This window comes from Somniosus microcephalus, unplaced genomic scaffold (assembly GCF_052327205.1).
Source record: "Somniosus microcephalus isolate GS21.2 unplaced genomic scaffold, FLI_Smic_1.0 unresolved_chr3, whole genome shotgun sequence".
Classification (NCBI taxonomy): Eukaryota; Metazoa; Chordata; class Chondrichthyes; order Squaliformes; family Somniosidae; genus Somniosus; species Somniosus microcephalus.
The window spans coordinates 65721776-65736331 of NW_028225181.1; the positions used below are offsets into that span (position 1 = coordinate 65721776).

Here is a 14556-nt window from a genome sequence, read left to right on the forward strand (position 1 = left end):
GTGCAGACGAGTGAGTGAACGGCCTGAATTCAGTTGGCTGGGTGACGGTGTTTGTCCTGTTCGGTGCGGGGTTCAGGCCAATTGTGGACCAGTGGAAATTCTGTGAATCGGATCTGCCTGTATGTAGCAACTGAAGGAAAAGGTGACACAAAACCGGCATGCCTGCCCGTTTTACTGCTGTTGGTGAAGCGACGAAATTCAGGAATGTCGCAATATCTGGCAGCGGTGGGATTCGAACCCACGCCCCCGAAGAGATTGGAGCCTAAATCCAGCGCCTTAGACCGCTCGGCCACGCTACCACATCCAGCCGTTACGGAATCTGAAACTAGTACCTGGCGATTGAAATGTGGCATGGTCTTGTAAATACCAGGGGAAACAAAAGGAAATTAAATTCGTGGACGGCAAACTCACTTCTGATGCAACCCAGTAGATCAGAAGAAGCTACGTGTTCACAGGGCAACTCTAATAAATAGACGTTTGCTGGAACACAACCATTGTAAATTTCATTCATAATTTATCCCTGTTGTTTATTGCAAGCAGGAAGTTGGTGTAAGTAAAGTGTGATAAAAATAAGTGCGTTTGATTGTTGCTAGCAATAGAGGATTTTATTGCTGCTGTAAATAAGAATGCGACTAGCAGAGGATGGTTTCGATCCATCGACCTCTGGGTTATGGGCCCAGCACGCTTCCGCTGCGCCAGTCTGCTTTCGGCTGGTGGGGGATCCCGGCTGGTGCTTAGGTTCCGATGCCTCACAGGCCTGTGTGTTAGCGAGACGAATGTCAGCATCCAGGCTGTGTTGAAAACTATAGCATGGCCCTCAAACCACCCAGAGACCCGGACCCCGCAGCACCCATGTTTGCAGGCTCACTTGGCTGCACAATGTCACAAGGACACTCAGTATTACACCACCGACAATGGGACGGACACAAAAGGACACAGAAAAAACCGGAGAGGGTCTTTCTGGCCATACAAAGGGAGGGACAGAGAAAGACACTGCGGAAACCAAAGAGAGAGAGACAGACAGACAGACAGACCGAATAACACGAAGCAGAGACTGAGGGAATACCGAGACTGCGAGAGAAACAGAGAGGGAGGTAGACAGACAGGGAAACGGAGACTGAGATGAAGAGAGAGACATGCATGAAGGTGCGTTCTGCTGTGTAAACAAATTCCCTGTAGTGTAAAAATGTTCCCTGTTATATAAAATTGTTCCCACTTGTGTAAAGATGGTCGCTGTTGTGTACATATTCTCCCTGTCTTTTTAGAGGTTTTTTGTGCTTTGTAAAGATGTCCGCTATTGAGTAATGTGTTTCCTGTTGTGTGAAGGTACTCCGTGTTGTGTAACGGTGTACGTTTTGTGTGGAGGTATTCCCTGTAGTGTAAAGGCCAAGAGCATCATCTGGTGCTGGCGACGCGGCGCTGCAGGAATGCGTTGAGAGAAAGGGGAAGGCCAAGGCTGCTGCAACTTTGCAGCATTTGCAGCTTCTGTTGGTGCGAATAAAGTGTTTTGAAAGTTGTGTTGCAGGTTCTTGTGTTTATTGCAAGAAGGAAGTTGCTGTAAGTAAAGCATAAAGTGTGATAAAAAACCTGACGCATTGAGCCTGAAATTTTGCATAATTCTAAGAGGAGAGAACAATAGGAATAATGTGCCCTCCTAATCACATCCTCCTCAGACTAATGCTATGAAAAACACATCTGACTCTCATCCTGAAGACAGGGTCCAGATCCCCTCCCCCACACTTTTCTTTTGCAGAATGCATCTTCTCTTAACCATGTCTTAATGTAACTTTCGCTGTCTGGATAGGTTAGAATGAAAAAAAGATACTCGTGTTAAATTAATCGGATTGCAGCACACGAGTGAATGGGAGGTGCTGTTCAACCGGCAAGTTTGGAAGGGCGAACGGGGAAACGACGGAGAGATGGTGGGTGCGAGAGTGACAGCAATGGGGGAGCTCGGTCGATAGATTGCAAGAAATGGAAGAAAGAAAATTGTAAAAGTGGTGCATATCTGAATAAGTGAGAGGCAGCAGATGTGCAGACGAGTGAGTGAACGGCCTGAATTCAGTTGGCTGGGTGACGGTGTTTGTAGTGTTCGGTGCGGGGTTCAGGCCAATTGTGGACCAGTGGAAATTCTGTGAATCGGATCTGCCTGTATGTAGCAACTGAAGGAAAAGGTGACACAAAACCGGCATGCCTGCCCGGTTTACTGCTGTTGGTGAAGCGACGAAATTTAGGAATGTCGCAATATCTGGCAGCGGTGGGATTCGAACCCACGCCCCCGAAGAGACTGGAGCCTAAATCCAGCGCCTTAGACCGCTCGGCCACGCTACCACATCCAGCCGTTACGGAATCTGAAACTAGTACCTGGCGATTGAAATGTGGCATGGTCTTGTAAATACCAGGGGAAACAAAAGGAAATTAAATTCGTGGACGGCAAACTCACTTCTGATGCAACCCAGTAGATCAGAAGAAGCTACGTGTTCACAGGGCAACTCTAATAAATAGACGTTTGCTGGAACACAACCATTGTAAATTTCATTCATAATTTATCCCTGTTGTTTATTGCAAGCAGGAAGTTGGTGTAAGTAAAGTGTGATAAAAATAAGTGCGTTTGATTGTTGCTAGCAATAGAGGATTTTATTGCTGCTGTAAATAAGAATGCGACTAGCAGAGGATGGTTTCGATCCATCGACCTCTGAGTTATGGGCCCAGCACGCTTCCGCTGCGCCACTCTGCTTTCGGCTGGTGTGTAATCCCGGCTGGTGCTTAGGTTCCGATGCCTCACAGGCCTGTGTGTTAGCGAGACGAATGTCAGCATCCAGGCTGTGTTGAAAACTATAGCATGGCCCTCAAACCACCCAGAGACCCGGACCCCGCAGCACCCGTGTTTGCAGGCTCACTTGGCTGCACAATGTCACAAGGACACTCAGTATTACACGGACACAAAAGGACACAGAAAAAACCGGAGAGGGTCTTTCTGGCCATACAAAGGGAGGGACAGAGAAAGACACTGCGGAAACCAAAGAGAGAGAGAGAGACAGACAGACAGACCGAATAACACGAAGCAGAGACAGAGACTGAGGGAAAACCGAGACTGCGAGAGAAACAGAGAGGGAGGTAGACAGACAGGGAAACGGAGACTGAGATGAAGAGAGAGACATGCATGAAGGTGCGTTCTGCTGTGTAAACAAATTCCCTGTAGTGTAAAAATGTTCCCTGTTATATAAAATTGTTCCCTCTTGGGTAAAGATGGTCGCTGTTGTGTACAGATTCTCCCTGTTTTTTTAGAGGTTTTGTGTGCTTTGTAAAGATGTCCGCTATTGAGTAATGTGTTTCCTGTTGTGTAAAGGTACTCCGTGTTGTGTAACGGTGTTCCGTTTTGTGTGGAGGTATTCCCTGTAGTGTAAAGGCCAAGAGCATCATCTGGTGCTGGCGACGCGGCGCTGCAGGAATGCGTTGAGAGAAAGGGGAAGGCCAAGGCTGCTGCAACTTTGCAGCATTTGCAGCTTCTGTTGGTGCGAATAAAGTGTTTTGAAAGTTGTGTTGCAGGTTCTTGTGTTTATTGCAAGAAGGAAGTTGCTGTAAGTAAAGCATAAAGTGTGATAAAAAACCTGACGCATTGAGCCTGAAATTTTGCATAATTCTAAGAGGAGAGAACAATAGGAATAATGTGCCCTCCTAATCACATCCTCCTCAGACTAATGCTATGAAAAACACATCTGACTCTCATCCTGAAGTCAGGGTCCAGATCCCCTCCCCCACACTTTTCTTTTGCAGAATGCATCTTCTCTTAACCATGTCTTAATGTAACTTTCGCTGTCTGGATAGGTTAGAATGAAAAAAAGATACTCGTGTTAAATTAATCGGATTGCAGCACACGAGTGAATGGGAGGTGCTGTTCAACCGGCAAGTTTGGAAGGGCGAACGGGGAAACGACGGAGAGATGGTGGGTGCGAGAGTGACAGCAATGGGGGAGCTCGGTCGATAGATTGCAAGAAATGGAAGAAAGAAAATTGTAAAAGTGGTGCATATCTGAATAAGTGAGAGGCAGCAGATGTGCAGACGAGTGAGTGAACGGCCTGAATTCAGTTGGCTGGGTGACGGTGTTTGTCCTGTTCGGTGCGGGGTTCAGGCCAATTGTGGACCAGTGGAAATTCTGTGAATCGGATCTGCCTGTATGTAGCAACTGAAGGAAAAGGTGACACAAAACCGGCATGCCTGCCCGGTTTACTGCTGTTGGTGAAGCGACGAAATTTAGGAATGTCGCAATATCTGGCAGCGGTGGGATTCGAACCCACGCCCCCGAAGAGACTGGAGCCTAAATCCAGCGCCTTAGACCGCTCGGCCACGCTACCACATCCAGCAGTTACGGAATCTGAAACTAGTACCTGGCGATTGAAATGTGGCATGGTCTTGTAAATACCAGGGGAAACAAAAGGAAATTAAATTCGTGGACGGCAAACTCACTTCTGATGCAACCCAGTAGATCAGAAGAAGCTACGTGTTCACAGGGCAACTCTAATAAATAGACGTTTGCTGGAACACAACCATTGTAAATTTCATTCATAATTTATCCCTGTTGTTTATTGCAAGCAGGAAGTTGGTGTAAGTAAAGTGTGATAAAAATAAGTGCGTTTGATTGTTGCTAGCAATAGAGGATTTTATTGCTGCTGTAAATAAGAATGCGACTAGCAGAGGATGGTTTCGATCCATCGACCTCTGAGTTATGGGCCCAGCACGCTTCCGCTGCGCCACTCTGCTTTCGGCTGGTGTGTAATCCCGGCTGGTGCTTAGGTTCCGATGCCTCACAGGCCTGTGTGTTAGCGAGACGAATGTCAGCATCCAGTGTGTTGAAAACTATAGCATGGCCCTCAAACCACCCAGAGACCCGGACCCCGCAGCACCCATGTTTGCAGGCTCACTTGGCTGCACAATGTCACAAGGACACTCAGTATTACACCACCGACAATGGGACGGACACAAAAGGACACAGAAAAAACCGGAGAGGGTCTTTCTGGCCATACAAAGGGAGGGACAGAGAAAGACACTGCGGAAACCAAAGAGAGAGAGACAGACAGACAGACAGACCGAATAACACGAAGCAGAGACTGAGGGAATACCGAGACTGCGAGAGAAACAGAGAGGGAGGTAGACAGACAGGGAAACGGAGACTGAGATGAAGAGAGAGACATGCATGAAGGTGCGTTCTGCTGTGTAAACAAATTCCCTGTAGTGTAAAAATGTTCCCTGTTATATAAAATTGTTCCCACTTGTGTAAAGATGGTCGCTGTTGTGTACATATTCTCCCTGTCTTTTTAGAGGTTTTTTGTGCTTTGTAAAGATGTCCGCTATTGAGTAATGTGTTTCCTGTTGTGTGAAGGTACTCCGTGTTGTGTAACGGTGTACGTTTTGTGTGGAGGTATTCCCTGTAGTGTAAAGGCCAAGAGCATCATCTGGTGCTGGCGACGCGGCGCTGCAGGAATGCGTTGAGAGAAAGGGGAAGGCCAAGGCTGCTGCAACTTTGCAGCATTTGCAGCTTCTGTTGGTGCGAATAAAGTGTTTTGAAAGTTGTGTTGCAGGTTCTTGTGTTTATTGCAAGAAGGAAGTTGCTGTAAGTAAAGCATAAAGTGTGATAAAAAACCTGACGCATTGAGCCTGAAATTTTGCATAATTCTAAGAGGAGAGAACAATAGGAATAATGTGCCCTCCTAATCACATCCTCCTCAGACTAATGCTATGAAAAACACATCTGACTCTCATCCTGAAGTCAGGGTCCAGATCCCCTCCCCCACACTTTTCTTTTGCAGAATGCATCTTCTCTTAACCATGTCTTAATGTAACTTTCGCTGTCTGGATAGGTTAGAATGAAAAAAGGATACTCGTGTTAAATTAATCGGATTGCAGCACACGAGTGAATGGGAGGTGCTGTTCAACCGGCAAGTTTGGAAGGGCGAACGGGGAAACGACGGAGAGATGGTGGGTGCGAGAGTGACAGCAATGGGGGAGCTCGGTCGATAGATTGCAAGAAATGGAAGAAAGAAAATTGTAAAAGTGGTGCATATCTGAATAAGTGAGAGGCAGCAGATGTGCAGACGAGTGAGTGAACGGCCTGAATTCAGTTGGCTGGGTGACGGTGTTTGTAGTGTTCGGTGCGGGGTTCAGGCCAATTGTGGACCAGTGGAAATTCTGTGAATCGGATCTGCCTGTATGTAGCAACTGAAGGAAAAGGTGACACAAAACCGGCATGCCTGCCCGGTTTACTGCTGTTGGTGAAGCGACGAAATTTAGGAATGTCGCAATATCTGGCAGCGGTGGGATTCGAACCCACGCCCCCGAAGAGACTGGAGCCTAAATCCAGCGCCTTAGACCGCTCGGCCACGCTACCACATCCAGCCGTTACGGAATCTGAAACTAGTACCTGGCGATTGAAATGTGGCATGGTCTTGTAAATACCAGGGGAAACAAAAGGAAATTAAATTCGTGGACGGCAAACTCACTTCTGATGCAACCCAGTAGATCAGAAGAAGCTACGTGTTCACAGGGCAACTCTAATAAATAGACGTTTGCTGGAACACAACCATTGTAAATTTCATTCATAATTTATCCCTGTTGTTTATTGCAAGCAGGAAGTTGGTGTAAGTAAAGTGTGATAAAAATAAGTGCGTTTGATTGTTGCTAGCAATAGAGGATTTTATTGCTGCTGTAAATAAGAATGCGACTAGCAGAGGATGGTTTCGATCCATCGACCTCTGAGTTATGGGCCCAGCACGCTTCCGCTGCGCCACTCTGCTTTCGGCTGGTGTGTAATCCCGGCTGGTGCTTAGGTTCCGATGCCTCACAGGCCTGTGTGTTAGCGAGACGAATGTCAGCATCCAGGCTGTGTTGAAAACTATAGCATGGCCCTCAAACCACCCAGAGACCCGGACCCCGCAGCACCCGTGTTTGCAGGCTCACTTGGCTGCACAATGTCACAAGGACACTCAGTATTACACGGACACAAAAGGACACAGAAAAAACCGGAGAGGGTCTTTCTGGCCATACAAAGGGAGGGACAGAGAAAGACACTGCGGAAACCAAAGAGAGAGAGAGAGACAGACAGACAGACCGAATAACACGAAGCAGAGACAGAGACTGAGGGAAAACCGAGACTGCGAGAGAAACAGAGAGGGAGGTAGACAGACAGGGAAACGGAGACTGAGATGAAGAGAGAGACATGCATGAAGGTGCGTTCTGCTGTGTAAACAAATTCCCTGTAGTGTAAAAATGTTCCCTGTTATATAAAATTGTTCCCTCTTGGGTAAAGATGGTCGCTGTTGTGTACAGATTCTCCCTGTTTTTTTAGAGGTTTTGTGTGCTTTGTAAAGATGTCCGCTATTGAGTAATGTGTTTCCTGTTGTGTAAAGGTACTCCGTGTTGTGTAACGGTGTTCCGTTTTGTGTGGAGGTATTCCCTGTAGTGTAAAGGCCAAGAGCATCATCTGGTGCTGGCGACGCGGCGCTGCAGGAATGCGTTGAGAGAAAGGGGAAGGCCAAGGCTGCTGCAACTTTGCAGCATTTGCAGCTTCTGTTGGTGCGAATAAAGTGTTTTGAAAGTTGTGTTGCAGGTTCTTGTGTTTATTGCAAGAAGGAAGTTGCTGTAAGTAAAGCATAAAGTGTGATAAAAAACCTGACGCATTGAGCCTGAAATTTTGCATAATTCTAAGAGGAGAGAACAATAGGAATAATGTGCCCTCCTAATCACATCCTCCTCAGACTAATGCTATGAAAAACACATCTGACTCTCATCCTGAAGTCAGGGTCCAGATCCCCTCCCCCACACTTTTCTTTTGCAGAATGCATCTTCTCTTAACCATGTCTTAATGTAACTTTCGCTGTCTGGATAGGTTAGAATGAAAAAAAGATACGCGTGTTAAATTAATCGGATTGCAGCACACGAGTGAATGGGAGGTGCTGTTCAACCGGCAAGTTTGGAAGGGCGAACGGGGAAACGACGGAGAGATGGTGGGTGCGAGAGTGACAGCAATGGGGGAGCTCGGTCGATAGATTGCAAGAAATGGAAGAAAGAAAAATGTAAAAGTGGTGCATATCTGAATAAGTGAGAGGCAGCAGATGTGCAGACGAGTGAGTGAACGGCCTGAATTCAGTTGGCTGGGTGACGGTGTTTGTAGTGTTCGGTGCGGGGTTCAGGCCAATTGTGGACCAGTGGAAATTCTGTGAATCGGATCTGCCTGTATGTAGCAACTGAAGGAAAAGGTGACACAAAACCGGCATGCCTGCCCGGTTTACTGCTGTTGGTGAAGCGACGAAATTTAGGAATGTCGCAATATCTGGCAGCGGTGGGATTCGAACTCACGCCCCCGAAGAGACTGGAGCCTAAATCCAGCGCCTTAGACCGCTCGGCCACGCTACCACATCCAGCCGTTACGGAATCTGAAACTAGTACCTGGCGATTGAAATGTGGCATGGTCTTGTAAATACCAGGGGAAACAAAAGGAAATTAAATTCGTGGACGGCAAACTCACTTCTGATGCAACCCAGTGGATCAGAAGAAGCTACGTGTTCACAGGGCAACTCTAATAAATAGACGTTTGCTGGAACACAACCATTGTAAATTTCATTCATAATTTATCCCTGTTGTTTATTGCAAGCAGGAAGTTGGTGTAAGTAAAGTGTGATAAAAATAAGTGCGTTTGATTGTTGCTAGCAATAGAGGATTTTATTGCTGCTGTAAATAAGAATGCGACTAGCAGAGGATGGTTTCGATCCATCGACCTCTGGGTTATGGGCCCAGCACGCTTCCGCTGCGCCACTCTGCTTTCGGCTGGTGTGTAATCCCGGCTGGTGCTTAGGTTCCGATGCCTCACAGGCCTGTGTGTTAGCGAGACGAATGTCAGCATCCAGGCTGTGTTGAAAACTATAGCATGGCCCTCAAACCACCCAGAGACCCGGACCCCGCAGCACCCGTGTTTGCAGGCTCACTTGGCTGCACAATGTCACAAGGACACTCAGTATTACACCACCGACAATGGGACGGACACAAAAGGACACAGAAAAAACCGGCAAGGGTCTTTCTGGCCATACAAAGGGAGGGACAGAGAAAGACACTGCGGAAACCAAAGAGAGAGAGAGAGACAGACAGACAGACCGAATAACACGAAGCAGAGACAGAGACTGAGGGAAAACCGAGACTGCGAGAGAAACAGAGAGGGAGGTAGACAGACAGGGAAACGGAGACTGAGATGAAGAGAGAGACATGCATGAAGGTGCGTTCTGCTGTGTAAACAAATTCCCTGTAGTGTAAAAATGTTCCCTGTTATATAAAATTGTTCCCTCTTGGGTAAAGATGGTCGCTGTTGTGTACAGATTCTCCCTGTTTTTTTAGAGGTTTTGTGTGCTTTGTAAAGATGTCCGCTATTGAGTAATGTGTTTCCTGTTGTGTAAAGGTACTCCGTGTTGTGTAACGGTGTTCCGTTTTGTGTGGAGGTATTCCCTGTAGTGTAAAGGCCAAGAGCATCATCTGGTGCTGGCGACGCGGCGCTGCAGGAATGCGTTGAGAGAAAGGGGAAGGCCAAGGCTGCTGCAACTTTGCAGCATTTGCAGCTTCTGTTGGTGCGAATAAAGTGTTTTGAAAGTTGTGTTGCAGGTTCTTGTGTTTATTGCAAGAAGGAAGTTGCTGTAAGTAAAGCATAAAGTGTGATAAAAAACCTGACGCATTGAGCCTGAAATTTTGCATAATTCTAAGAGGAGAGAACAATAGGAATAATGTGCCCTCCTAATCACATCCTCCTCAGACTAATGCTATGAAAAACACATCTGACTCTCATCCTGAAGTCAGGGTCCAGATCCCCTCCCCCACACTTTTCTTTTGCAGAATGCATCTTCTCTTAACCATGTCTTAATGTAACTTTCGCTGTCTGGATAGGTTAGAATGAAAAAAGGATACTCGTGTTAAATTAATCGGATTGCAGCACACGAGTGAATGGGAGGTGCTGTTCAACCGGCAAGTTTGGAAGGGCGAACGGGGAAACGACGGAGAGATGGTGGGTGCGAGAGTGACAGCAATGGGGGAGCTCGGTCGATAGATTGCAAGAAATGGAAGAAAGAAAATTGTAAAAGTGGTGCATATCTGAATAAGTGAGAGGCAGCAGATGTGCAGACGAGTGAGTGAACGGCCTGAATTCAGTTGGCTGGGTGACGGTGTTTGTAGTGTTCGGTGCGGGGTTCAGGCCAATTGTGGACCAGTGGAAATTCTGTGAATCGGATCTGCCTGTATGTAGCAACTGAAGGAAAAGGTGACACAAAACCGGCATGCCTGCCCGGTTTACTGCTGTTGGTGAAGCGACGAAATTTAGGAATGTCGCAATATCTGGCAGCGGTGGGATTCGAACCCACGCCCCCGAAGAGACTGGAGCCTAAATCCAGCGCCTTAGACCGCTCGGCCACGCTACCACATCCAGCCGTTACGGAATCTGAAACTAGTACCTGGCGATTGAAATGTGGCATGGTCTTGTAAATACCAGGGGAAACAAAAGGAAATTAAATTCGTGGACGGCAAACTCACTTCTGATGCAACCCAGTAGATCAGAAGAAGCTACGTGTTCACAGGGCAACTCTAATAAATAGACGTTTGCTGGAACACAACCATTGTAAATTTCATTCATAATTTATCCCTGTTGTTTATTGCAAGCAGGAAGTTGGTGTAAGTAAAGTGTGATAAAAATAAGTGCGTTTGATTGTTGCTAGCAATAGAGGATTTTATTGCTGCTGTAAATAAGAATGCGACTAGCAGAGGATGGTTTCGATCCATCGACCTCTGAGTTATGGGCCCAGCACGCTTCCGCTGCGCCACTCTGCTTTCGGCTGGTGTGTAATCCCGGCTGGTGCTTAGGTTCCGATGCCTCACAGGCCTGTGTGTTAGCGAGACGAATGTCAGCATCCAGGCTGTGTTGAAAACTATAGCATGGCCCTCAAACCACCCAGAGACCCGGACCCCGCAGCACCCGTGTTTGCAGGCTCACTTGGCTGCACAATGTCACAAGGACACTCAGTATTACACCACCGACAATGGGACGGACACAAAAGGACACAGAAAAAACCGGCAAGGGTCTTTCTGGCCATACAAAGGGAGGGACAGAGAAAGACACTGCGGAAACCAAAGAGAGAGAGAGAGACAGACAGACAGACCGAATAACACGAAGCAGAGACAGAGACTGAGGGAAAACCGAGACTGCGAGAGAAACAGAGAGGGAGGTAGACAGACAGGGAAACGGAGACTGAGATGAAGAGAGAGACATGCATGAAGGTGCGTTCTGCTGTGTAAACAAATTCCCTGTAGTGTAAAAATGTTCCCTGTTATATAAAATTGTTCCCTCTTGGGTAAAGATGGTCGCTGTTGTGTACAGATTCTCCCTGTTTTTTTAGAGGTTTTGTGTGCTTTGTAAAGATGTCCGCTATTGAGTAATGTGTTTCCTGTTGTGTAAAGGTACTCCGTGTTGTGTAACGGTGTTCCGTTTTGTGTGGAGGTATTCCCTGTAGTGTAAAGGCCAAGAGCATCATCTGGTGCTGGCGACGCGGCGCTGCAGGAATGCGTTGAGAGAAAGGGGAAGGCCAAGGCTGCTGCAACTTTGCAGCATTTGCAGCTTCTGTTGGTGCGAATAAAGTGTTTTGAAAGTTGTGTTGCAGGTTCTTGTGTTTATTGCAAGAAGGAAGTTGCTGTAAGTAAAGCATAAAGTGTGATAAAAAACCTGACGCATTGAGCCTGAAATTTTGCATAATTCTAAGAGGAGAGAACAATAGGAATAATGTGCCCTCCTAATCACATCCTCCTCAGACTAATGCTATGAAAAACACATCTGACTCTCATCCTGAAGTCAGGGTCCAGATCCCCTCCCCCACACTTTTCTTTTGCAGAATGCATCTTCTCTTAACCATGTCTTAATGTAACTTTCGCTGTCTGGATAGGTTAGAATGAAAAAAAGATACTCGTGTTAAATTAATCGGATTGCAGCACACGAGTGAATGGGAGGTGCTGTTCAACCGGCAAGTTTGGAAGGGCGAACGGGGAAACGACGGAGAGATGGTGGGTGCGAGAGTGACAGCAATGGGGGAGCTCGGTCGATAGATTGCAAGAAATGGAAGAAAGAAAAATGTAAAAGTGGTGCATATCTGAATAAGTGAGAGGCAGCAGATGTGCAGACGAGTGAGTGAACGGCCTGAATTCAGTTGGCTGGGTGACGGTGTTTGTCCTGTTCGGTGCGGGGTTCAGGCCAATTGTGGACCAGTGGAAATTCTGTGAATCGGATCTGCCTGTATGTAGCAACTGAAGGAAAAGGTGACACAAAACCGGCATGCCTGCCCGGTTTACTGCTGTTGGTGAAGCGACGAAATTTAGGAATGTCGCAATATCTGGCAGCGGTGGGATTCGAACCCACGCCCCCGAAGAGACTGGAGCCTAAATCCAGGGCCTTAGACCGCTCGGCCACGCTACCACATCCAGCAGTTACGGAATCTGAAACTAGTACCTGGCGATTGAAATGTGGCATGGTCTTGTAAATACCAGGGGAAACAAAAGGAAATTAAATTCGTGGACGGCAAACTCACTTCTGATGCAACCCAGTAGATCAGAAGAAGCTACGTGTTCACAGGGCAACTCTAATAAATAGACGTTTGCTGGAACACAACCATTGTAAATTTCATTCATAATTTATCCCTGTTGTTTATTGCAAGCAGGAAGTTGGTGTAAGTAAAGTGTGATAAAAATAAGTGCGTTTGATTGTTGCTAGCAATAGAGGATTTTATTGCTGCTGTAAATAAGAATGCGACTAGCAGAGGATGGTTTCGATCCATCGACCTCTGGGTTATGGGCCCAGCACGCTTCCGCTGCGCCACTCTGCTTTCGGCTGGTGTGTAATCCCGGCTGGTGCTTAGGTTCCGATGCCTCACAGGCCTGTGTGTTAGCGAGACGAATGTCAGCATCCAGGCTGTGTTGAAAACTATAGCATGGCCCTCAAACCACCCAGAGACCCGGACCCCGCAGCACCCGTGTTTGCAGGCTCACTTGGCTGCACAATGTCACAAGGACACTCAGTATTACACCACCGACAATGGGACGGACACAAAAGGACACAGAAAAAACCGGCAAGGGTCTTTCTGGCCATACAAAGGGAGGGACAGAGAAAGACACTGCGGAAACCAAAGAGAGAGAGAGAGACAGACAGACAGACCGAATAACACGAAGCAGAGACAGAGACTGAGGGAAAACCGAGACTGCGAGAGAAACAGAGAGGGAGGTAGACAGACAGGGAAACGGAGACTGAGATGAAGAGAGAGACATGCATGAAGGTGCGTTCTGCTGTGTAAACAAATTCCCTGTAGTGTAAAAATGTTCCCTGTTATATAAAATTGTTCCCTCTTGGGTAAAGATGGTCGCTGTTGTGTACAGATTCTCCCTGTTTTTTTAGAGGTTTTGTGTGCTTTGTAAAGATGTCCGCTATTGAGTAATGTGTTTCCTGTTGTGTAAAGGTACTCCGTGTTGTGTAACGGTGTTCCGTTTTGTGTGGAGGTATTCCCTGTAGTGTAAAGGCCAAGAGCATCATCTGGTGCTGGCGACGCGGCGCTGCAGGAATGCGTTGAGAGAAAGGGGAAGGCCAAGGCTGCTGCAACTTTGCAGCATTTGCAGCTTCTGTTGGTGCGAATAAAGTGTTTTGAAAGTTGTGTTGCAGGTTCTTGTGTTTATTGCAAGAAGGAAGTTGCTGTAAGTAAAGCATAAAGTGTGATAAAAAACCTGACGCATTGAGCCTGAAATTTTGCATAATTCTAAGAGGAGAGAACAATAGGAATAATGTGCCCTCCTAATCACATCCTCCTCAGACTAATGCTATGAAAAACACATCTGACTCTCATCCTGAAGTCAGGGTCCAGATCCCCTCCCCCACACTTTTCTTTTGCAGAATGCATCTTCTCTTAACCATGTCTTAATGTAACTTTCGCTGTCTGGATAGGTTAGAATGAAAAAAAGATACTCGTGTTAAATTAATCGGATTGCAGCACACGAGTGAATGGGAGGTGCTGTTCAACCGGCAAGTTTGGAAGGGCGAACGGGGAAACGACGGAGAGATGGTGGGTGCGAGAGTGACAGCAATGGGGGAGCTCGGTCGATAGATTGCAAGAAATGGAAGAAAGAAAAATGTAAAAGTGGTGCATATCTGAATAAGTGAGAGGCAGCAGATGTGCAGACGAGTGAGTGAACGGCCTGAATTCAGTTGGCTGGGTGACGGTGTTTGTCCTGTTCGGTGCGGGGTTCAGGCCAATTGTGGACCAGTGGAAATTCTGTGAATCGGATCTGCCTGTATGTAGCAACTGAAGGAAAAGGTGACACAAAACCGGCATGCCTGCCCGGTTTACTGCTGTTGGTGAAGCGACGAAATTTAGGAATGTCGCAATATCTGGCAGCGGTGGGATTCGAACCCACGCCCCCGAAGAGACTGGAGCCTAAATCCAGGGCCTTAGACCGCTCGGCCACGCTACCACATCCAGCAGTTACGGAATCTGAAACTAG

The 14556-nt window shown here is 47.1% G+C and overlaps 8 non-coding genes across 8 annotated transcripts; all 8 read right to left on the reverse strand.

The window, feature by feature from the left end:
* Positions 1-217: 217 nt before the first annotated feature.
* trnal-uag (transfer RNA leucine (anticodon UAG)) lies at positions 218-299 on the reverse strand. The gene has a single exon. It is a non-coding gene; the product is annotated as a tRNA-Leu (tRNA).
* Positions 300-2249: 1950 nt separating this feature from the next.
* On the reverse strand, positions 2250-2331 carry trnal-uag (transfer RNA leucine (anticodon UAG)). The gene has a single exon. It is a non-coding gene; the product is annotated as a tRNA-Leu (tRNA).
* Positions 2332-4273: 1942 nt separating this feature from the next.
* trnal-uag (transfer RNA leucine (anticodon UAG)) lies at positions 4274-4355 on the reverse strand. The gene has a single exon. It is a non-coding gene; the product is annotated as a tRNA-Leu (tRNA).
* A 1948-nt stretch (positions 4356-6303) lies between these two features.
* Positions 6304-6385, reverse strand: trnal-uag (transfer RNA leucine (anticodon UAG)). Its single transcript has one exon. It is a non-coding gene; the product is annotated as a tRNA-Leu (tRNA).
* A 1942-nt stretch (positions 6386-8327) lies between these two features.
* trnal-uag (transfer RNA leucine (anticodon UAG)) lies at positions 8328-8409 on the reverse strand. The gene has a single exon. It is a non-coding gene; the product is annotated as a tRNA-Leu (tRNA).
* Positions 8410-10366: 1957 nt separating this feature from the next.
* On the reverse strand, positions 10367-10448 carry trnal-uag (transfer RNA leucine (anticodon UAG)). The gene has a single exon. It is a non-coding gene; the product is annotated as a tRNA-Leu (tRNA).
* Positions 10449-12405: 1957 nt separating this feature from the next.
* On the reverse strand, positions 12406-12487 carry trnal-uag (transfer RNA leucine (anticodon UAG)). Its single transcript has one exon. It is a non-coding gene; the product is annotated as a tRNA-Leu (tRNA).
* Positions 12488-14444: 1957 nt separating this feature from the next.
* On the reverse strand, positions 14445-14526 carry trnal-uag (transfer RNA leucine (anticodon UAG)). Its single transcript has one exon. It is a non-coding gene; the product is annotated as a tRNA-Leu (tRNA).
* Positions 14527-14556: the final 30 nt, after the last annotated feature.